At 46.5% G+C, this 22,655-nt stretch overlaps 1 protein-coding gene across 1 annotated transcript in view; it reads right to left on the reverse strand.

Annotated features, from left to right (window-relative positions):
* Positions 1 to 8,458: 8,458 nt before the first annotated feature.
* Positions 8,459 to 22,655, reverse strand: part of MBOAT1 (membrane bound glycerophospholipid O-acyltransferase 1) — a 162,062-nt gene continuing 147,865 nt past the window's right edge. The window contains exon 16 of the transcript XR_016441360.1: positions 8,459 to 17,456. The gene's annotated coding sequence lies outside the window, so the exon portion shown is untranslated. The remainder of the gene's footprint in view (positions 17,457 to 22,655) is intronic.

The following is a 22,655-nucleotide window of genomic DNA, read 5'->3' on the forward strand; positions in this document are numbered from 1 at the left end:
TATTTGCAAGGAGCATTTTTCTACTAACAGCATCTTCAGAACAGCAAGGTGGAGCTCATCTGGCCCTGGTGCCTTCGTAATCTTCATTAAATCTAATTTCATTATCACCTGTCCTGGAGTGACCCTGGGTTCCCTCAGTATTTCTTTCTCCCTCCTCTGGGAAATGAATTTCTGTCTCTGGCATCAGCTCCTCATCTGCGTTTGTAAGCCCCCAGGCAAAGAATTTGTGTTAGAAGTGTCCCCTTCATCTGTCACCAACCTAGACACCCTACACTAGCTGAAGACCCCTAATGTCTCTTTCACTCATCGTTTTGCTTCTGATGTATGTTTTTGAAAAGACCTGAAATATCTGTATTCCTTTTGCATTTGTCATTCCAACCCTTAGCTTCTCACCCTTCACCCATTAAACTTCCACTCATTACTTTCCTCTTTCTTACTTCCTGTTTAGTAGCTCTCAGATTTTTTCCCCCCTAATGGAAGAGCTGGTTTTCCAGTTAATTATTTAAACTCTTCTCATCTCTCTCTCCTTCAAACAAGAGAATTATTCAGATGGGCTCAGGATGACAGACTATCTCAAAACAAATTGAACTGAGGCCATTCCAGCTATACAAAGGTATCTATCAAAAAGCTCAGAGGCCCTACTGATTGGAGAGGAAAAGTTAAAATAAAACCAACTCCCTCCCCTGCCAGCAGTAGGGGATGCTGTCATCTGATAACATGGCAAGGCAATAACATTTTATTTCTGTCCTGTACCTAACTGATGAGAGTGCTTGTCAGGGAGCAGAGACAAACCAAAAAGAGAGAGAGAGAAAGGAGGAGAAAACACTTTTCTTTAGCTTTGTGTCTTTGACAAACATCCGAGGTAATAAACAGGGAGTTTTATGAGCTAATTGCATTTTAATCAATTTAAGCTCTTAACTGCATTGGAGAGGCTGCTAACTTATATGGGAATCATGTACAGTTTTAAACTGAGCCTCCATCATTAATAGGTTTATTACAACAAAGCCTCCACCGCTACCATCAACATGGACTATTACTCTGGAGGAGTGTGCAGGCATGAAAAACTCCAGTGAACAAAAACAAAAAAAGAAAGGAAGAGTAGAAGCCTTCTGCTTAAATGCAACAAAATAGAAGGATTGTGCTTCTCAACATGTGATTTGAGGGGAAGTTCAGCTGCTGCCAAGAAACCCCATAGTCATGGATCTTGGGATAAGAGAACCTGGCAAAACGAATTTAGGAGAGTCCAATAAAAACGTTTAAGTAGATGCACAAAGCTCACTCCTCATGGTTGTGTATGTATGCGCACATAACCAGCATATGTTTAGCCTTTAAATGAACACTTGGCCATGAAACAGTAGCTATGGCAATAGACAGACATCTATAGATATAAATTTATATACTGTATGTACATATTGCATAGAAAAGCTTACTGCTTCTGAAGTGGACTGGCAGCTGCTTGAAAATTTCCCCTCCACTTTCCCTAAGGTCTCAGGTGTGGGATTCATGAGCCAGTGTCTCAGCTAGAACAGGTGTCTATCGCTGTGTAAATAGCAATTAGGCCCAAATTTCAGACTTTTTTCAAATCCCTATCTGAGGAAAAGCCCAGGAATAAATAGTTGCTGTAACGGCCAGGGGTATTGTGTAGCATTATAGCCTCCAGCTGGGCTATTACATACTATAGACGGGTGAAGAATACAAGCACCTGACAGATGTGTTCTGTTAGCTTCATTAGAAAAGAAACAAAGAAACTCCTCAATTAATAGCAGTGGAGCCAAAGAGAAGGGGGGGGTGGGGGACGAATCATAGCCTGTTATTTAAACAGAGTCAGGGAGCCTTTCACTGATGGCTTAATATGATTCATTAATAAAAACAGCTTTTTGAATGCCCAGTTTAAGTCAAAAGAAATCACCAGCATTTTTTCCCAGCAAAGGAAGGGCAAAATGACAAACTACAGTTGTTGAATTAATTTTATGTGAGGCCAGTTCTTCTCAAAGATCCTTTTAAACTGAAAGCCTGAATGTTTGTCATATGAAGTGGTGGAGCAGTCCTCAGAAATCAGCTGGGTCACATCAAGACTTCAGATGAATGATTTGCAGGGGGTAATAGAGTAATTTCCTAAAGTCTTGACCAGGAAACATTTACCATTGCTTATGTGAACAATGACTTATACAGTGCTGAAATAGAGCTCTTATTATAATAGAAATAAAACCTATCCACAGTATCAGAGACCTCTTCTATTATTTTATTATTATATTATTATTATTCCTGTTTTAAAATTCTGGCCAACAGATTCTGCATCTCTTTATTTAGAACAATTTATAGCACGGACTAGATGGATGAATAACATACTCTCTTGCTTATATGCAAATGTATTTATATTAAATGGAATAAATTATAACTGCTGGATATGGAAACTAAGTCTCTTTCATTTTTTCCCAATATGAAATTGGGTGAAGTAATATACTGGTTTAAATAATAGTGGTATCAATTTCAAATGCAATGTAATTTTTAAATGGCAGTGTCTACTGCTGCCACTAAAGCTAAAAAGAATGATCAGATACATTTAGAATGGGGGAATATGTCCATGAGCATCCTACCCCGTTCAAACACTGTGGGTTTGAAGTAGTGACAGCACAAAGCCATGCTAGACAATTCTGAGGATGAAAATGGAATCCTAGAATTTCTTCAGATGAAAAAATATTGGGGAATAAAGGAACATTTTCAAATCTTGAAACACTCAGCAAGGACCATTTCTTCAGGGACTGTGAGACAAAAGACAAGAACACAAGGGCTGTGATACTACCAAAAAAATAAAAGGTAAAGGGCCCTGACACCGCAAACTAATCCGCACCAAAGGGAACAGTTACAGATGTCTACTGAATTCACTGCACTATGAAGGAAGAGAAAGATCCCTGTATGAATCTCATTGCAAGATCAGAGTCTTAAAGTCTATGGGAGAGGCATTTAATGTAAGGTGCAGGTAGCTAGTTGGGTGTTTTTAATAACACTGGAATGTATTGGAGAATTTTTAGCAGATAGACTATATCTTGTAAAGTCATCCAGTCCCTTTCCCTCCCAGTTGTTCCCTACAGTACATTTATTAATGTTTTGTCAAGCCTAGTTCTGAATGTAGATCTAGTTCCATCATTTCCCTTGGGAGGCTCTTCCACAACCTAATAGATCTTGCTGTCAGGAAGATTTCCCTGATTTATTCAACCGATTTTTTCCCGTTTTTAATTTCATCCCATTACTCTTAGTTAAACCACCTCATATTATCCTAAATAATTCACCTCCCCCTAGAGTTTACACCCTTCATATATGTGTAGGCCATTATTTTGTTCCTCTGTAGCCTTCACTTAGCAGTCCTATCTATATTTCATTCTTTTAATCTTTCCACATAAATTAGTCCCTTTAGCTGGGGGAGAAGGGCACAACTGAGATGTTATTTGCTGCTGAATTCAGATGCATTTGGCTTGCTGGTGATAGCTAGAGCATTCCAAATGATTAACATAGTTCTAAGCATTCAGGTTTTCTAACTGTTCAAAGTCTCTATAACTCTCTATAGTCTCTCATTTAGGTGCATCACCAGCATTTCTGGAGAGAGAGAACTAAAATTATACCTTCTTTCTTTTCCTTCCTTTCCCCTCCCATGACTCATGAGGCATGAGTGAAGGATTTTACCCGATATAAGCCCTAGTCATCAGTAGCCAAGAGCTTGTTAAGTCAGTGATCTGCTCAAAAATCATTTCCTTTTTCCATAACTCACTAAAAGGCATACAGCCCCATGTCCAGGATGAGAAAGTGGAAGCAAGACAGCTATAGTAAATCTCCTTGAAACAATAGGTTCATTTAAACTAAACTTATTATAATGTAGGAATGTGTTACTCGTGAAGCGTAACTCCCCGCAACCCACATATGTGCCAGGAAAACTTATTCCCCATTTCATGCCTGGCTTCTCTGCTGTAATGAGTGCAACCTCCAGTGGTATTTTTCCCAATGGGGAAAAATGCCCCCAAAACTGGACATGTCATTTCACCTGTTTTGGTCCTTACAAACAGAAGACAGCTGTAAACAAATGACATAGAGGCCCCCTTCAATTCCCTGGGCTATTTCCTCAGCAAGCCTGAAAGATATACCCAGCTTAGGCTCCTTATATGCTAGCCTACTCATACTGCATTTAAAATATGCCTCCTGGAATGGGGAAGGGTGCAGGTTGTTGACCCTAGACTATTTGCTAATATTAGGCTTTTGAGGGATAATGCCAGTGCAGCATAGCATTCCCCAAGAAGACTCAGGATCACTGAATAGCATCCCAAAGCAAAAACATTAGCAAGAACTTTAAAGGCTGGAATGGCCCTACAAAATAAGTATTTAGATAGAGAAGAAACTACTGAAATTTGAGTCTCCTAAACTATCCTCCTCCTCTGCCACCCTTTCCCCCACCCCACCCCATCAAAAAATTCACTTTTCTACAGCTTGGAAATTTTCTTTCCTATCTGCAGGAGCTTGAAGTGTGAGGTTAATAGAGATTTTCTTTTATGGGAAAATTGTGAGGATTTTTTACCTTCATATTTACCTCCAGTGGAGAAGAGTGTGACCCTGCTTCAAGAGAAACTGAAGCAGCTTAGATAGGGTAGTGGGTCAGTTGCATTTCTGCATTACCTTTTAAGAAGGCATTCCTTCCTTTTGTATTCTTAGAAATGCACTTCAGAAATGTCCTTTTTCAGTTTTTAGTGTTTTTACATGAAAGCTTTATACCTCACTCCAGCTTTAAAGTAAAATGTTTGTGGTTGGCAAAACACTGCGGAAGTGCTGGTATCAGAAAAGTGAAGGCTCATGATTCTTCTTTCCTCATGGAAAAAGCGAAGTTTTTTAATCCAATGCTTTTTATAGATTTAAGCTATTAAACTAATTGAATATGCACCAAAAACAATTTAAATATGTAAGAGGGAAACATGGGGTGTTACATAGAAACAATAGTTGATAATTGGTTATGATAGTTTACGAATTTTCATATTTTACTCTTCAAATGACAAAAACAGTTAAAACTATTTCATACATTCAGCACATGCCCAAATTAGAAATCTATAAGTGATACCTTTATCACTACGAGAGAATGAAAAATAATCAGGATATACGTGGTTATAAAACACCTCTTAAACCCATTGTACAAATTATCATCATTATCATTGTTGTGGGCCTAGCCCTTTGGTGCTAGATGCTGTACAAGCACAGAACAAAAAATGGTCCCTCCCTCAGAAATAAGCAAGTCTTTTTAGGGGATAGGAGTATGCACAGCAATTTTTTGCAGTCTCCTATTTTCTCTTATTTCTTCCTCCTCCTCAAAGAACCAGCTGCATATTTTGATGACCTGACTTCTGGCTAAACGTGACTAGTTGCTGCTGTTCCAGAGTCAAAGAAAAAACAAGTTGCAGCCAAAGGACATTATTCAACAGCAAGGACCCTCCAATCTGGGATGGCAAGGATGTAATTCCCAACGTGGCTTCATGAGAAATTTGAAGATTCTGTTTCAAGAGGAGGAAAAAGCCAGCCAAGAAGAAAATTTCCTGGAACGTGGTTAGCGTGCTTGTTATGTTTGTGGGTCAACTTTGGTGCAAAAAATGTATACAGCCTGAAAAGTCTATTTTAATCTCTGGGTTTGTTATAACTTTCCTCTTTCATCTTTTCATCATACTGCATTGCAAATGATTCTAGTTCTATTTCTCTGGTGTATTAAACTAGCGCATTGCCAAGTCTCAGCTCTCCATTCAGGTTCTGGCATCAAAGCCTTAGGCCAATTTTATTTCATTTGTATTTGCTGTCAGAGCAATGTCTTTATTCTGAAATGCCCCTCTCATATCACTTCTCAGGTGGCTTGATGGAAGTAGCAAGCAGTAGGAAGAAAACCCTTTTTTCCCCTCTCTCTGGTACACATTATTGCTTTTATGTTTTTACCCTCTCTGACTGTGGAATGCACAACATGCTTTGTTAAATGGCATCCTGAACTCCATTTTATAAAAGAAGGGTATGTTTTTTTTTAATGCCTGTAAGACCTGACCTGTTCTCAGCTTGTGTAAGATCTTCCTCCCCACCCCACACTTTTTGTATTCAGACTATTGCTCAGCACTAATTTTTTAACATTTATTTCTATCTGCATTTGACGCTTGAATTGATTCAGTTTTATCTAAACTTCGGGCACAATAAAGTGAAAATCATTTAGAAAACTGACAAACATATAAAATTCTATCAGATCAAATTAGTTTGGAAATCAGAGCAATGAAACTGAGGGATATGGCAGACTGAGTGTGGGGATTTCTGCAGTTACTGAATACTGTTTAAAAACTATGCATCAGGATATTTTTAGTGGGCGGGTAGGAAAAAAATGCAACTTTAGCTGAATAGCCCAAATCATAGATCAAATCATTTTGTCATATTAAAGGTTGTAAAGACTCCATCTAAGGATGAAAATTATTATTTTAAATGTAAATCAAAACCACACTGGTATACCAATGTAAGCAGGAGATTTATACTTTAAAAGGTAAAGGGAGATATGGAAGAACACATTCCCCTCCTAAGTTAATAATACATTCTGATTTTTCTGCTAAAATTTTTCATATTCTACATTTTAGAACAATATTAATCAATCATCAGAAACTGACATTTAAAACCTTAATATTTTTCAGACTGCTAAAATAATAGAAAGCAATGAAGTTTTTAACTTTACATATGATAAAATTAGAAAGCTGAAAATATTTCAAATTAAAACATCACACACACATGCACAGGCATACACACACACAATCATACATTAAACATATGCTAGCATATACCTTTGCAGTACTTCTACATTTATGTCTGGAAGAACAGTGAAGTCTCTAAACTGGCAATGGGTCAGTTTATTACTGATAATAAAACCTTTATTACTAACAATGCAATTTGTGTCTAAGATATCTGTAAAACGACCAATTATTTTCCTATTTTTCCCTTCCTGTAAAATTAAAAATTGAGTTGTAGACACAGATACACTTCCTAGTGGGGTCACTTGCATCCTCAATAATTTCCTTACTTTTAGGTGATTTAGAGCATATACAGGCATTCAAGAAGCCTGAGGTGGAAGTGTTTTACATTTCAAGCTTTACTCTGGGCACCCAAGGTTAGGTCAGGGTCAAATAGGACAGATGTTAGCCTGTGAATGGCTAACATCTTCAACAGGAGGGGACTTGGAGTCTGCCTTCAGGACTGGAGCCAACAGGGGGCTCTTACATGCCTCTGAGCTCTGTGGGCTCCCCAGGCTGCTGAAGACTCCCAAGCAGAGCTGAACAGGCAAGCCACCCCTGATTGGCTGCTGGGCATGGGCTGCCATGCCCCTAACTCCCTGCCATTGTGACTTGCATGTGTCAAGCAGAGAGACCCAGGAGCTACAGCAGTTCCTGCTGGTGAGTCTTGCTGGAGGCTGCAGGGCATCACAGCCACCCACCTGGACCTGATGTGTCAGCAGCTCACCATGACGTGCACTCTTATGGCCATGAGCCATCAGCTAGCCAGCCTGTGCCTGGCTTCCCAGTGCACCCTGTGCCCACCAAGCATCGCAGACTTTCACATGGGTGCTGCAGATGAGGTCCATGCCTTGCACAACTTCCTGCTCTCCAGGCTAATGGACAGCAGATGCTAAGTTCCCATGGTCCCCGATTCCATCACTGTTAACATCATTGTCCTCCCAAGCCTCATGAGGAACCCAGACTACCCGTTCCTCTCCTGGCTGATGAAGCCCTATGGGGGGCAGCTGGACCACTGTAAGGAGCACTTCAGCACTTTTCGCTGCCTCAAGGTGCACTGGTGGGCTATCAGCATGCGCCTTGAGGTGGACAAGAAGAACTGGACACAACTGATCATCAATGTATGTGTCCTCCGCAACACCTGTCAAACAAGGAGAGGTCTACAGCAGAGGCCAGGGGGAGAAGACATGGGACATGGGTTGGGCCTAGCATCTCAGGCACATGCAGCAAAGGGATGGAGGAGAAGAGGAGCCTCCTGCCAACATTGGTGGCCCCAGCCCCACACAGTGACAGGCTGTCCAGATCCACAAAGCCCTGGCCTACTACCTCCACACCCTTGTGGACTGGGAGCCATCCCTGAATGAGTAGGGCTGGAGGGCTTTGATTACCCCTGCCCTGGTACTTGGCCATGTGTCTCTTGCCCTGGGCTTCTCTGGCCCTACATCATGCCCAGGCACCATTCCCTTTCCCCTCTCCCACCTCAGGGGCACACACCAGGGTGCAGGGGAATACTGCACAAGAAAGAAACTTGCCTCAGTTTCATAAAATGTTGTAGCTACTGTAAGAAGTACCCCCTCTCCAACTGAAGGGATCAAAGCAGGTGCACAAGCGCTGTGGGAGGTGTAGAGCAGAGCCAGACCACCAATGGGGACTTAACCATATACCTTTTAATACTGGGAACATAACAGGCATAAATCAGAGGGTACAGTGGACACTACAATGCCCCAAGGGGGCAGAATTCAAAGTTTAGACACTTACAATCATTGACAAAAGACAGGGTTAACAAAATGTAAAACACAAACAGCAGAACAAACAGTACAGGTTGGTGAAATATAAAAAAAGGCACAAAATGCAAGATGTCAAATGACAAGCAAATATAGGGCCTTGGTACCTGGAGAGAGAGGAAGGGGTGAAAACACAATGGCCCCTTTCCACTGCAAGAAGATTTGCTTCTTGTTATCTCACTCACCCCAAGCCACCTCAGCTGGGACTTGAATCCAGACCTTCCATGTGGTAGACAGGAATGCTGCCACACAGGCACCACTGGTGGTACTGCTGCAGCCTGCTAGGGGTCTTGACCTTCCCAGACCCTGGCCTCATGTCAAGCTGCCTAGCCTCTGATTGGAGGAGCTGGAAGCAGAGTTGGGAACCTCTCAGGTCACTGCTCAGATCCTTCCTGGAGCAGGGGGAGCCTCTCCTGTTGGCTGCAGCCTCTCGTAGGGGATCCTAGAGCCCAGGAGGGAGCCTCTCCTGCTGGCTACACACTGCACTGCTGAGGGTCCCACAGCTACCTACAGGTCCTGCTTTTTCAGGCTCTTCCAGGGCACTGCTCCTGCCCCACCAGCTCATCTCTGTGAAGTTCCTTCCTTGTTCTCCCTTGCTGGTCTCCCCCTGAGTCAGCCCATGCTGCCCCTTTTATCCCCCTCCAGGTGACCCAAGGGGGTAGTCGGGACACGGGGGGGGGGAGAGTGAGTCTCTGTGGCCTGATTGGTGCGGAAAGGGAATCCCAAGTCCTCCAATCATCTTTTGCCCTTTCAAAACCCCTGGGCTAGGTCACTGCCAGCTAACCCGTCACACTACCAAACTTCTGATGTGTTTAACAGAGAGAAACCTGCTGAACATTGCCCATGGCAGATCTTGGTCCCTCTTCCCAATTAACATAACCAGCAAATCTTTGGGTGGTGGGGCAGGGTTGAGAAATGGGTGAAAGAACCTGGAAGGGGTGGATAGGATGGGGAGGAGGAAGGGGGAAGAGTGGTGGGGAATGCTGCAGGAGCTGAACTCATCAAACATGAAACCTTGGAGCAGGGCAGGGCAGGGGCTTTTGACCTGGCACCCTACTTTCAATGGTCCAGAGTGAAGACCAGGCACTTCTCAGTGTAGGACCTGGAGAGGTGTTTGATACTGGACCCATTGTCTATCTGAGACAGCTTCAGGGCAGGAGGTGGCTGCCAGGCTGGGGAAAGGGGAAGGAAGCTGTGGGGTGGGAGGCATCACCACAGAGGGTGTTGTGGACTCCTGGCTCTCCTACACAGGACCCCTTCCAGAGACAGCCTAGCCCAATGGGCTGGTGGGCCATGCTCTTCTTCCCATTCTGAGTGCTCCTGTACCCCTTTGGGATTGGCCTGGAGCCACTTGAGGGGCCAGTGCATACAGAGTGACTACTGGTAGTCAGGGTAGTGAGTTGGGCCTAGAAGCAGGACAGTCCCTGCTAGCCCTGGCATCAGGTCTGGGGCAGCCCAGTACTGCTCCCCTTGCCCACTGGTCCTTCTGAGAACAGGCCACACTGGATGCTTTTCTGCCTTCTTGGACCATGGGTCAGAGGCTTTCATGTGCTGCATCCCATGTCCCAGCTCCCCCTCACCACCCAGCAACCTCCCAGTCAGGGTATGGTGAGGAGCATTACTGCACAGCTGCCATCCTGGGATCCCACCCCCCACTTGCTACCTGTGTTCCTGTCACTCCAAAATAGAGTCTCTGGAGTGAGGCATGGCATTGCATGGGGAACCAGGCAGCAGTCTGTCCCACCACTTCTGCCTGACAGAGCTAGGGGCTTTCCATGGGAGCCAGTGCTGACACCAGTCAGGGTTGATGTAGGTGGACCCCAAGTGGTCCAGGACCCTGTGCATAAATTCCTTATCTTGGTGCTGTGACTCTTCCAGCTTTGCTGTGGCATGGGTTGTCTCCTCCAAACAGCGGTTGGCCATCTGGAGCCCCTGATCATGTGATTCAGCAACCTGGATATAAGCAGCCTGTCCATTTCCCCCCTATATGTCCCAAACCATTCTTCATGGTAGGCTCTCAGCCCTGGTCACCAGAAGTTCATGATGTACACCCTGAGCGCAGAGGCTACAACCAGAGCTTGTAACATCTCTTCTTTACTTTGCCATCACCTCATATACACCTCTCTTATGCACTTCACAGGTATTCAGGCAACTGCCCTGGAGCCACCATCCTGGCTGCCATGAGATGGGCTTCCACACATGCAGAGCCTCCAGACAAGGGAGACACAGAGACTTTTTGAGAGGTTGCATCTTTTATTAATAAAAATGGAACCATGGGTGACTGGTGCCTCCTGAGTCTGGATGGGGGGCACCCACAGACACTGGCAGCAGCCTCGGTGGTGGGGATGGAGCTGGTGAGCACCCACAGACACCACTGGTGGTGTTGACAGTGGGGATGACCCTGTCAGGGGGCATGTGCCCCTCCCCCATGGTTTGCTTACCAGTCACCTATGCACGGAATATAAAGAGAAGCATTTCAGACCTTCTCACTTACCTAGACACTCACCCAGACACACCAAAGGAGCTATGATGAGACCCATGTTTGGACTCTTCCCCAACCAATGCCATGAGCTAAGCAGCTGCTCTCCACCTGGTACAGTGGAGACCATGGATCCCAGCCCTGCTGTGGGTAGGCAGCACCTGCAGTGGGGCAGAGAAGGGTTGCCATGGAGTAGGGTTTCTCTGCAGGTACTGCAGTGGCCAATTGCTCTGCTCCCAAACCAGGGTCCAGGGACCCTAGTTCCTGTAGCGACTCAGTCCATCCCCAAGGCTGGCAGGGACTGACCACTCCAGGGAATACCACTGGTACCCTTACAGTGCCCCCATTCTTCCCTTACAGGAGAGGCATTTCAGGGCTGGGTCCCTTCAGGATTCACATCTGGGTCCTGACATTGCCAGGGTGAGACGCAGCTGGGATGGTGAGTTTATTATGCCACCCGCTTCCCGCTGCTTCCCTTTCAGGAGAGGCATTTCAGCCCTGTGTCCCTGATGACCTGGGTCTATGCTCCCAACATTCCCACGTTGAGAGTTGGCTGGGCCCACAGTTCCAGTTCTCCTAGAAGAGCCCCAGCCAATACTCCATGTTTCTGCTGCTCAGCATGGTCCCCTGGGAGCATCTTCACAGGTGGATAGAGGTAATCTGCTTTGACAGTGCACTGGGGAACTCCAGGTTGCCATTTGGCTGACAGCCCAGGAAGAATTTGTGAGGTGGTGAGGAAGGAGTTGCTTTGCTTTCAGGAGCTGAGGTCGGGGGGGGGGGTGGTCTGGGGCTGGGATGGGGCTTTGATTTCAGGAGGGGAGTTGGAGATTGCCCTGAGGGGTCATTATAGTGAGTGCCTGTGCTGTGAGAATCAGAATCATCCAGGGCCCACTGGACTTCACCCATGGATTGGATCAGAGGGGAGGGGGGAAAGTGCCATTGGGCAGCTTGCCAGCCTATCCAGGTTTTCAACCCAGGAATCACCCTGGCAGCAAGAGCCAAGTGGCTGAGATAAAACTTCCCATGTGGAACTCCTTCCATCGTCCCTTTCCTGGACTGGGAAGGAGGGAAAGAGGAAGGGCTAGAGGGGTTTTGCAAGGGGTTTTGTTTTACCACAGCAGTTGTCATACATAGCTGCATGCTATCCCCTGTCCCTGAGCTCAAGGTGCTCTCTGCCAAAACTGCCTTTTACCCTTTGACTGCTGAGCTCAACAAATGCTATTGTTGCTTTTCCATGAATGCAATGTGGGGCAGGGAGCTGTTTACACACAAGTGCCTTGGGTAGTTGTGCTAAGGCTTGATTCTCCCATGGAGTATAGCATAGCCCTGACAGATACGGCAGGAGGTGTCAGTTAGGCAGATTTATGTTCCCATTGAATGGGACGTGGTCTCTTAAGTGCAGGAGACCAGAGGGAAGGAAACTTGGTGCCTCCTTGGTGGCTTGAGGCTTCAGCATGGAAAAGTGGGGGTAGGGGGAAAGTGAAGTCAGACGACCCCAGCAAGATGTTCATCTAACCTCCTCTTTAAACCCCCCAGGGTAGGAGCCTGCACCACTTCTCTTGGAAGTTGGTTCCAGACCCTAGCCGCCCTGACCGTGAAGTAGCGCCTCCTGATATCTAACCTAAACCTACCCTCTGCCAGCTTGTGACCGTTATTCCTGATCACTCCTGGCAGTGCTCGGGGGAACAGGGACTCCCCCCAATGCCTGCTGATCCCCCCTGACTAGTTTGTAACAGGCCACAAGATCCCCCCTCAGCCTTCTCTTTTGGAGGCTGAACAGGTTCAGGTCCCGTAGCCTCTCCTCATAGGGCCTGCCCTGCTGCCCCCTGATCATATGAGTGGCCTTCCTCTGGACCCTCTCCATGCTGTTGACATCCCTCTTGAAGTGTGGCACCCAGAACTGGACGCAGTACTCCAACTGCGGCCTGACCAGTGCCGCATAGAGGGGGGGAGGATCACCTCTTTGGACCTGCTCGAGATGCATTTGTGGATGCATGATAAGGTGCGGCTGGCCTTCCTGACTGCCTCCCCTCACTGCCGGCCCATCTTCATCTTGGACTCAATGATGACCCCCAGATCCTTTTCTGCCTCCATGCTGACAAGAGGGGAGTTCCCTAACCTGTAGGTATGGTGCCGGTTGTTCCTCCCCAGGTGCATCACCTTGCACTTGTCTGTGTTGAAACCCATCCTATTCTTGTCCACCCACCCTTGTAACATGTCTAGGTCTGATTGTAGTCTGTTGCATCCTTCTAGTGTGCCCACATCCTCCCACATCTTAGTGTCATCAGCAAATTTGAACAGGGTGCTTTTTACCCCCTCATCCAAATCACTGATGAAGATGTTGAACAGTGCGGGCCCAAAGACCAAGCCCTGCGGAACCCCACTGCCCACATCCCTCCAGGTTAAGACAGACCCATCCACTACCACCCTCTGGGTGCAGCCCTCCAGCCAGTTGGCGACCCATTTGACTGTGTGGGTGTCTACACCACAGCCCCCCAGTTTCTTAATGAGAACGGGATGAGAGACAGTGTCAAAAGCCTTCCGGAAGTCCAGGAAGACTATATCCGCTGCTACCCCTGCATCTAATGATCTGGCAATCTGATCATAAAAGGCCACCAGGTTGGTCTGACAGGATCTGCCACTGATGAACCCGTGTTGGTTGCCCCTAAGCATGCAGTCCCCTGCTGGCCCCTCCTGGATGTGTGCCAGCATAATTTTTTCAAACAGCTTGCCTAGGATCGAGGTAAGACTAACTGGCCTATAGTTTCCCGGGTCCTCCTTCCTGCCTTTTTTGAAGATGGGAACCATGTTGGCCCTCTTCCAGTCCTCCGGTACCTCACCAGAGCACCATGAGTGCTTGTAAAGCCGTGCCAGGAGACTTGCAATGACCTCGGCCAGTTCCTTTAGAACTCTAGGGTGGAGATCATCCAGACCGGCTGACTTGAATACATCCAACCCCTCCAGAAGCTACATAACTAAATCCTCACTAACCCTTGGCCCAGGTGTGCCTCCCCCAGGGCCTGAGGGGGGTCCAGCAGGGAGGTGGCTGTTCTGGTCCCTACTTAGGAAGACGGAGGCAAAGAAATCGTTAAACATGTTAGCTTTGCCGTCTGGTGTGATGACCAAATTTCCCAACGCATCCTGCAGGGACCCCACATTACCTGGGACCTTTTTTTTACTCCCTATGTATTTAAAAAAGGACTTCTTATTGTCCTTAATCTGGGAAGCCAGTCCCAGTTCCATCTCTGCCTTGGCCTTCCTAACTACACCCCTATATCCCCGAGGAACTATAGAATAGTCCTCCCTGGGGATGAACCCTTCTTTCCATTGGGTGTAAGCCTCCTTTTTAGCAAGGAGACATTCCCAGATACTTTTGGGGAGACTTGTGTGCTCTCCTTCTCCCTTTGATCCTCGTTGGGATTACTTTCCTTTGGGCTTGGAGGCTCATCTCCTTAAGGAGCGACCACTCTCCTTGGACACCTGGCTCCCCTCCCCTCCAGCACCTCAGCGCTTCTCCAACTATCCTCCTTAGCTTGTTGATCATCAAGTCCGACCCCCTGCCATAGCAGGAAAGAGTACTGGGGTCAAACAACCCCAGCAAGGTGTACATCTAGCCTCCTCTTAAAGACCCCCCAGGGTAGGAGCCAGCACCACTTCTCTTGGAAGTTGGTTCCAGACCCTAGCCGCCCTGACCGTGAAGTAGCGCCTCCTGATATCTAACCTAAACCTACCCTCTGCCAGCTAGTGACCGTTATTCCTGGTCACTCCTGGCAGTGCTCGGGGGAACAGGGACTTCCCCAGTTCCAGCTGGTCCCCTCTGACTAGTTTGTAACAGGCCACTAGATCCCCCCTCAGCCTTCTCTTGTGGAGGCTGAATAGGTTCAGGTCCCATAGCCTTGCCTTGTAGGGCCTGCCCTGCTGCCCCCTGATCATGCGAGTGGCCCTCCTCTGGACCCTCTCCATGTTGTACACATCCCTCTTGAAGTGCGGTGCCCAGAACTGGACACAGTACTCCAGCTGCAGCCTGACCAGTGTCACATAGAGGGGGAGTATCACCTCCTTGGATCTGCTTGAGAGGCATCTGTGGATGCATGACAAGGTGCGGTTGGCCTTCCTGACTGCCTTCACACACTGCTGGCCCATGTCCATCTTGGCATCAATGACGACTCCAAGATCCTTTTCTGCCTCTGCACTGAGAAGAGAGTTCCCCCAGTAGGTATGCTGCTGGTTCTTCCTCCCCAGGTGCAGCACCTTGCACTTGTCAGTGTTGAATCCCATCCTATTCTCATCCACCCACCCCTGTAACCTATCTAGGTCTGATTGCAGCCTATTTCTCCCTTCTAGTGTGCCCATATCCTCCCACATCTTAGTGTCATCAGCACATTTGCACACGGTGCTATTTATCCCTTCCTCCAAGTCACTGATGAAGATGTTGAACAATGCGGGCCCGAGGACTGAGCCCTAGGGGACCCCACTGCCCACATCCCTTCAGGTTGAAAATGACCCATCCACCACCACTCTCTGGGTGCAGCCCTCCAGCCAATTGGCGACCCATTTGACTGTGTGGGTGTTGACACCACAGTCCCCCACTTTCTTGATGAGAACGGGGTGATACATAAAGTGGGGTGATACAGGGTATGCCCAACTGATCCCTGCCCCTCCCTTCCACAGGGCCATTGTGAGGTCCAGTACTCGCTGGTGCTGTACACGCAGCAGCGGCAGAGCACATGGCAGGGGCACTGGGCATGGCATTCTGGTGGCAGGCCATGGTGGTGGCGCTGTCACCAGCCACTGCAAAATTAGTTTGGGGGGCTACGCCCCATTAGGTGCGGCTTTCCACTGCCTGTTCCTAAGAGAGGGCTGTGACTGCAGTGAAGGCCTATAGTGGCTGCCCCTTCTTCCCCTTCCCACCTGGGTGCTCTGCATTTCTTCTGTGGCCTGGGCCCCCATCCCCATCGCATGAACCTGGGTTGACCCTTACTATCCTGGCTGTATGGTATCTTCATGCAGCACCTGGCTTATCAGGAGAAGTATGGGGAGGGCTGGCTCTGCATCAGGTCCATGGGACGCTTCATGATGGGGTGGGGAGGGGCATGGCCCAGAGATGAGGGTGGCCCATTGCCAAGTGTGGTGCAGGGACAGAGAAATCTTTTCCTCTCCCCCTGCCCTGTGCCCTCCGCCCCCCTCCTATAGGCTGCAGTTCACAACTGTCCATGATCTGAATAAAATTGTACACAATGTTCTGCCTGTCCCAAAGAAATCTGTACTTAGGATTTTTGAGATCATCTGCTGTTACAAACATGTAAAAATAGCCTCAGACTTCTCTTAGTATTTCACCTGGATGGATATTTCACAGGGAGGCCAGAATGGGGATCATTGCTTCAAGTCACTGTATGATTAACAGTCACATTAGATATCTAATTTCTCCACACCAACTGTGGGATCCAGCCTCTGTAGAATGGAAGACATTGGTTCATGGAAACAGTATGAATGAAGTAGGCATGTACAATGCTATTCACTTTACAAGCCTCTTTTAAGACAGGAACACAGAGAAACAAAGGTTGTGTCCTTGTTAGCAACTACTAGTGTATGAAAAGGCAGCATTTCTACTTGCTAAAAATGAATGGATGTTGAGAACAAAATTAACAACAGAAATTGGCATCATAGTTCAGAAATGCCAGTGGAGAGATCTCTTAATCTCTGCTGCCAAGAACATGAAATCTAGCAAAAGAATTGTAAAGCCCAGGAAATAAAACTGCAAGAAATGTCCAATTTTCAGCATTTCCAATTTCCTATGCATTAGATGAGCCTGGTGGAGGTTTAGCTTAGGGAAGCACATGGTGTCCCTTCCTACAGCCATAGGTGGAAAATTCAACCAAAATCTGAATGTCTCCTTTCTGTGGTGCAGGTCACAGCCTGACAGTCTTTGGTTAGCAACAGTAAGGCGGGGGGGAGTTTTAGGGGGCAGCTGGGGACAAGAGCCCCTAAAGCCATTGCCACACTAGGGCTTCAGGAGGGTGGCCCTGTGTGTCTGACGGCTTCCTAAATTCTGTATAGATATCAGGGAATCTACTGGATTCAGAAGGGAAAATAAAATCATTGTTTCTTTTTCAGGCAGCAGATTGGGAAGGCAGGGAAAGAATTACCTCTCCTCCACTGAAAAATGCCAGATGTTTCCTTAGGGGATCATCATAGACACTGTGTCCCACAGGGTTTTCACATGATTACTCAGTGACTTTAAGAAAGGAACACTACATTAAGGCCAACAAGACCATTGGATCAGGAATGTAAATGGTTAAACGGCAATTATACTTATACCACTTACCATTTACCACTTACCATAATGACTTCCAGCAGGAATGGACCCAGCCCATTATTTCTTCACCATGTAGCCAGCTCAACAGGGAACTCCTGAATCTAAAAAGAGAAGCTTATAAAGGATGGAAGACAGGAAACACCACCTAGGAGAAGTATTCAGCACTGGCCCAAACCTATAGGGAGTGAACTAGGAAAACCAAGGCTGAAACTAAACTCCAACTGGCTAAACAAATCAAAGACAATATAAAGTCCTTCTTCAGATATGTGGGATGTCAGGGAAAAAACAAGGGCAGTATTGGACCCTTGCTAAACCAAATGGGGCAGCTGATAATGAACACCCAGAAAAAAGCCAATCTCCTTAATGATTACTTTACATTAGTCTTCCACCAGCCCAGGGGGACCACCCCGCCTGACAAGATGCAGGATTACCAGGGAAAGGGTGAACATATGCCCACCATTGCCATAGATCTTGTAAGGGAACACCCTGAGAGGCTGGACATCCACAAATCAGCTGGCTCGAATGGAATGCATCCAGAAGTGCTAAAGGAACTGGCTGACATCATAGCACGGCCAATGACGAGGATATTCGAGAACTCATGGCACTCGGGTGAGGTACCTCAAGATTGGAAGAGGGCTAATGTGGTGCCTATCTTCCAGAAAGGGAGGAAGGAAGATCTGGAGAACTACAGGCCAATCAGTTTGATCTCAATCCTTAGAAAGATCTTAGAAAAAATCATCAAAGAAGCCATTAACAGAAGGCAATGTTCTGACAGATAGCTAACACAGCTTCATTGTTCACCGATGACACCAAATTATGGGAAAGTGTGGTCACCCTAGAGCACGGGTTTTCAACCTTTTTTAATAAATATACCCCCAGACGCCCCCTTTTTAGTAAGTGTATCCCTGACAGGGGAGGGTGGTGAGTGGCCAAATGTGGAGTGCATGGGGAATGGGGGGGTGACAAACAGATGGATATGGAATAGGGGTGTGGCGAGTGGCAGAGCAGCAACAGCACCACAGCATATGTGTGGCGCTGCTCTTGCCCCGCCCCAGCCCTGCTTCTGTGAGGCAGCAGTGTGGGGTGGCAGTGCTCCATACCCACCCACCCCTGCATACCCCCTGGGACCTTTCAAAATACCCCCGGGGTACACGTACCCCCAACTGACAGCCCCTACCCTAGAGAATAGGCTGAAAATCCAGGCTGACCACGACAGGTTCGCAAGATGGGCAGATCAAAACCTGATGGCGGTCAACATGGAGACATGTAAGGTGCTCCAACTTGGGAGAAAAACCCTGCATCACACAGGCTTGGCAGTGCTACGCATACTAGCACCATGACTGACAGAGACTTGGGGGTCATGTCTAACCACAAGATGAACATGAGCCACCAATGCAATGCCGCAGCTGGTAAAGGAAACAAAACTCTGGCTTGCATCTACCAATACATCTCAAGCAAGACCCAGGAAGCCTTTCTCCCACTTTACTCAGCCTTGGTGAGGCCACAGCTGGAATACTGTATCCAGTTCTGGGCTCCACAATTCAGAAAGGATGTGGAGAAGCTTGAACGAGTCCAAAGGAGAGCCACGCACATGATTAGAGGACAAGAGAACAGGCCTTATGAGGAGAGGCTAAGAGCAATGGGACTCTTCAGCCTGGAAAAGCACAGGTTCAGGGGTGACTTGGTGGCAGCCTATAAGTACATAATGAGGTGCATCAAGGCACCCCAAGAGAAGATAAGGTCCAATGGTCACATACTCCTGGAAGACCATTTTAGGTTGGACATAAGGAAAAACTTATTTACTGTCCAAGTCACCAGGGCCTGGAATAGACTTCCCTCAGAGGTAGTGCATGAACCTTCTCTGGACACTTTCAAAAAACACTTAGATGCCTATCTTGCTGGGGTCATTTGACCCCAGCTGACTTTCTGCCCCTGGGCAGGAGGCTGGACCTGATAATCTTGTGAGATCCCTTCCAGCCCTAATGTCTATGAAATCTATGAAGCTGCATGCTCCAGCTGCTGCAGTGCCTCCTTGGACTGAGCCAGCTGTGCGCTTAGCCCTGCCTCAGCTTGGGAGGGGGAAGGACACAGCACATCTGACAGAGGCCATCCTGCTGGGACTAGACCCCTACTTCCCCCAGAGCAAGCTAGGGAGGGCCCAGCCCAGCAGCACAGAAGAGCCTTCCAGGTGTGGTCCATGGTGGCACAAGCACAGCAGGAGTTGCAGAGATTGCCTATTGCCCTGCCCAGGCCCTGCCACAGCGAGGTGGGGCAGGGGCAGGCAGACCCACCACAGGACCAGAAGTCTCGCTGCTGTGGCCAATCCCTGTGGGGAGGGGGCGGTCCCAGCACCTCCCTCCCCATGGTGGCAGGATCCAGGCACAGGACAGGTTCACAGCCCCAGCTCCATTCATAGCCCCAGTCCCTGCCCTTGAGGGTGTGGAGAAGCTGTGGCTCCATCCTTGGTAGCTCAGTTGCATCCACTGCCCCCTGCCCGCAGCTCCCTACCAGCAGCCTGGGGGCTGCACAGTGCTGGGGACACAGTAAAGACATAAGGGGCCAAAGCCAGGGCCATTCCTGCTGGAGGTCACTAAAGTAGGGATAGGCTATCGGTTAATCATTTAAACCATATAATTAAAGAAGGTAAAACGAGTAATTTTTTAACAGTGTTTAAATCCTTACAGTGGATATTATTAGTCCTATAACCAGGAAAAGCAACTACTGTAAAACGATAACTAATAAAACAAACAATGTGGGAGCTTGAGAAAAAAAAGAGTGTCTAGAGCGAGCTGGTCTATATATTGATCTATGGGACTCCCAACAGCGTTCCTCAAACTCTGTAACAGACCATCTGAAACAGCTGTTTATCAAGGGCACGTGGCTCCAAACCAGTACTAGAGTGACCAGACTTATTAGAAATTGGCTTTAAGACATGAGAGCAGAGAAACAATCTCTAGTTCTTTATGGACTATTGAATGCATCCAAGGTTTCTGAGACTTTGGGTCTGGGAGTTGGACTCATGGGCTTCTGGTCCTGCACAATCCATATTTTACACATACATTCTGTTTCATCACACAAACTGGAAAATAGTGATGTTACATATTCGCAGATATTCCTTCCTCTAACTTTTAATTCCTCCCTCTGCTTTTTCTCCCTTTTCCACCCATTTTATTTTGCTTCTGAAAAAGCTGGGAGAAGAATAAAGATCACAAAAGAAACAAAATCAATAAAAAAGATGGAAAGCTTTGAAACAAAACGTTTTGGTGAAACGTTTCAATCTTGCACAAGAACCATTTTCACAGGGAAAAAATGTTGTATTTAGTATAAATGAAATGAACTTACAATAATAACCTACAACTATTTCTACTAAACAGTACCAAGGAAGATTTCCTAAAATCTGATAAGAATGAAGAGCAAAAATCTCTGTAAAATCTCATTTGTGTTAGTATCCAAATATAATGTAATAGTTCATTGTTTAGATATTATCGTAATAGAAACTTTAGCAAAAACATGAGATCTATATTCCTAAACCAGTTTGTTATCCCTTGATATTCCTGGACAGAAAGAGCTAAGGAAATGAAAAAAAAAATTGATGCATTTAGATTTAAAGAATAGTTAAGAGGTACCTATTTATAGTATTATGTATTCATGTGTGCTGCTAAAGCAAGTGCATTTTCTTTTGCTGCAAACTGTGAGAAACATGTAATAATAGTAATAATAATAAATGAGTGGGTAGAAATTATTTTCCATATGATGACGGGTCAAAACCCCCAACCTTTTGTACTTTATATACTAATTGGGAAACAGCCATCATCCACTAGGGCAGAGAATTCATTCCTAGAGCTGGCAGACAGATCTTCTCTGGTTCTCATGCCTTTAAAGCCTGAGCAAACACTTCTAGGGACACTCCTCAAGCCAGTTCCTCCCAGATGTCTCACAAGCTCTTTACTAAATGGTAGAATTCCCCTGCTCAGTTTCTGGCATTTTCACCTTCCATTGCACTGTATTTCATAATTCGGGGAAATTTGCGTCATTTGAAACGATTTTGCCTTTAAAAGAAATTGCTCTAAAAGAAAACGTCTTCAAAAATAAAACTATTGTATAGACAATCAGCATTTTAAATAGATGTAATGCATTTTACTGCTAATGTGTACGTAACTTAGTGAAACAATATCCAAATAATCATTATCATCATCAGCAATCCTTTGCAGTCAAGGATGATTGTCTTCCATGATTGCCTTATCTCTGCATCTGAAGATACATGTTGAGGCCTCTCTGGGAATGACAGGCTCTGTTGTAGCTCAGGAACATGTTTCCATGTGGGATGGGGGGCTCTGGGTTCCTGGTTCAGTCTGTGAGACGCTGTTTCTGCTGCTCTCATTTTCCCCTCTCCACTTGTTGTTATGAGCTTTCTAAGTACTGAGATCTTGCAGCAGACTCTTCCTCCATTTGAGGTGGTCCTAGGTAATAGTTTCCCGTGAGTTGATATCAATCTTGCCTTTTTTTCAAGTTGGCCTTGAGGACATCCTTGAAGTGCTTTCTCCGCCCTCCTCTTGAGCGTACACTTTAACTGAACTAGGAGAATAAAACTTGCTTTGGGAGTATGGAGTTGGAAATCTGGATGATGTGGCTGGCCCAACAAAGATGATATTGGATGATCATCACATCAATGCTCATGATGTGCTTGTGAGAGGATGCTAATGTTGGTGGATCTGTCTAGCCACTGGATTTGAAGGATCTCCTGCAGGCATTCATGGTACTTCTCCAGTGACTTAAGGTGTCTCCTATATATTGATCATGTCTCAGCTCCATACAGGTGGGGATCATGACTGCTTGATAAATCATGATAAACCGTAGTCTTTCTAGACTTTAGGAAGGCCTTCGACACTGTCTCTCACCCCATTCTTGTTAAAAAATTAGGAGATTTTGCCTACACAGTCAGATAGGTCATCAATTGGCCAGAGGGCCGCACCCAGAAAGTGGTAGTGGATGGGTCATTTTCGACCTGGAGGGATGTGGGCAGTGGGGTCCCCCAGGGCTCAGTCCTCAAGCCTGCACTGTTCAACATCTTCATCAGTGACTTGGACGAGGGGGTAAAAAGCACCTTGTTCAAATTTGCAGATGACACTAAGATGTGGGGAGAAATGCGCATGCTAGAAGGGAGGGACAGACTACAATTGGATCTGAACAGGATACAGAGGTGGGAGGATGAGAATAAGATGGGATTCAATACTGACAAGTGCAGGGTACTGCACTGAGGAAGAAAGAACCAGCAGCATACCTACAGGCTGGGGAACTCC

The sequence above is a fragment of the Crocodylus siamensis genome, chromosome 3 (genome assembly GCF_052110815.1).
Source record: "Crocodylus siamensis isolate JL-2025a chromosome 3, ASM5211081v1, whole genome shotgun sequence".
Lineage (NCBI taxonomy): Eukaryota > Metazoa > Chordata > Crocodylia > Crocodylidae > Crocodylus > Crocodylus siamensis.